Genomic DNA, 2,185 nt, shown 5'->3' on the forward strand with positions numbered 1-2,185 from the left:
TATTGTATTTGTAGCAAAAGTGTGCCATGCAAATTCAATTTTTGTGGCTATTTCTATAGTTTAGTTCCGTGGCAATACTTGTATTTAGCTACAAACTAAAAAATTCATAGTTGTGAATTGAAATATTTGCCACAAAAATTTGAATTGTAGCTATGCTTTTAAAAGCTAAGTTTAGCTACGAATTCAATTTTTCATAGCTATAACCGACACAATAATTGGAGCTAAATTTTTCATTATATTGCGTTTTGGTAACAAAAATTTTGATTTGTTAGTAATAGCCAAAGTTTCCGCCACAAATCCATTGCTTTTAACACTTACTTTCAAATTTTTCGAATAATCACGCACTGATGCACATAATATTGGAAACTAGCAACATATAAAGATTTGGAAATAACTTATTTCATTCAAATTGACGTCTAAAGTTTGCCAAAATAAATTCCAGATACACAATTGTATAGCTAAAACTTATAGCATCCGCATTACATTACTCTTCTATAACAAACACAATAAAGTTAGAAGAAAAAACAAGCTAACATGAGGTTAGATAGTGACAATCATCAACGAGGACGTTGAAGTGAAAATCCAAGAGGTGCTCCAATGCATATCCAATAACATGTTTCTGAGGTAAATAAGCTCTCACGTGGAGAAAGTCCTTCCTATGATATGTTGAGAGCCAATAGTAGATTGTCTCAAAAGACTGAAATGTTGAACTTGTTGTTGAGGGGAAGAGCTAACACAACGGATTCTGCACCTTTAAGACAAAGCCTGAAAGTACAAATACCATAAGCAAGGTGAAGTCAAGAGTGGTTGTAACTACTTATGTTCTTACAAACTCTCCCGCAATAAAACAAACAAATAGAGATGCACTTTCATAACAAGTTTGACCAACTCACAAACACTTTTGCGGCTGAAAAAAGAGAGCCACATATCATGTAATATCTCTTTTTTATGTAATATCTCTTTTTTTAAACCAACTTTAAACTAACAACAATCTAATTAAAACACTAGCTATACAACAACACCAATTATTGAAAAGAAACTGAGTTTGGCTAAAGTACTTGTCTATGATAAATTTAAAAGAACCCAATTAGAACACAAACAAGGCCCAACAAATAACAACAAATCCAAATATTTCAACTAGTGGGGGTTTTTAGAGGGTAGGCGCATGAGCCTTATCCCAACCTTAAAAGATAGGGAGGATGTTTTATAGACTTACCCTTTAGTTATTGTGTCGAAAAAGAAAGGTCCTCGATGTACAACATGCCACCACCAACAAACACCAAAATAAAAACAAGACAAGATGGAAATGCAACACCGTGCATATTAAGTCTGTCATAAAGAGTAACTTAATTTCCCAAAACTCCAGTTGAACTTGTAACAGTTGACCAACACAACATAACATCTTAAAAAGCTGACCAACACAACATAACATCTTAAAAAGCTTGCTATCTTTTTTCTTTTCCATTCTTTTTACTGATCATATAAATCTCTTCAACCCCATCTACCAAAAGGGGAAAAGTAACAAAGTTAAGTTATTACCTAAATCAAAATCCTCTTACTTGCGCTCTATCCCATGATGCACCTCCCACCGAAGGGATGCCTGTTTCTCTTCATCAATTGCTTGTATATCTAGTCCATATTTCCAAAATATAATTGAAAGCTTTTATAAACAATTCATACTCGTGTATTATGTAGACACATATCAAGAAAATAGAATGCTTTAAAAAAGAAAACTAACGTATACTTCGCTAACTATAGCCTTAAACTTGTATTGTCGTTCATTAGCTAAACTTATAGCCTTAAGTTTACTCGTAGACTCATCAACCTAAAACATACACAAACATATACTATATCAACAATATAAGAGGTCTATACCTATTCTAAAGCAAGTTCCATAAACTTGAAATGTTCCTTCCTTGTAGCTTTCCATCTGAAGCCAACTAAGCAGAAGAAAGGATACCACAAAAAGAAGTAGTCAATCAAACAGACCAAGAATTTCAAATACAAAAGTGCAAAAATATTTTCTTATAGGTATTTTCAAAACTGATGTTATATACTACTAGTACAAAATAGATAGAGTAAATCACAAAGGTAATAAACTAAATCACAATTTCAAATAAGACAAAACGATGGGCATATGTTTCAAAATTTTGAAGATTCCTTTTAGTATTGTTTCTTAACTTGT

At 32.3% G+C, this 2,185-nt stretch overlaps 1 long non-coding RNA gene across 2 annotated transcripts; it reads right to left on the reverse strand.

Annotated features, from left to right (window-relative positions):
- Positions 1-653: 653 nt before the first annotated feature.
- On the reverse strand, positions 654-1,981 carry LOC132032409 (uncharacterized). Of its 2 annotated transcripts, XR_009408439.1 has the most exons (3): positions 1,876-1,981; positions 1,540-1,629; positions 654-765 (listed from the first exon to the last, which is right to left on the reverse strand). It is a non-coding gene; the product is annotated as an uncharacterized LOC132032409 (long non-coding RNA). The 2 variants fall into 2 exon arrangements; XR_009408438.1 differs by lacking the exon at positions 1,876-1,981 and having other exon boundaries at positions 1,540-1,676.
- Between the last annotated feature and the right edge of the window lie 204 nt (positions 1,982-2,185).

This window comes from Lycium ferocissimum, chromosome 10 (genome assembly GCF_029784015.1).
Source record: "Lycium ferocissimum isolate CSIRO_LF1 chromosome 10, AGI_CSIRO_Lferr_CH_V1, whole genome shotgun sequence".
NCBI classification, from domain to species: Eukaryota; Viridiplantae; Streptophyta; class Magnoliopsida; order Solanales; family Solanaceae; genus Lycium; species Lycium ferocissimum.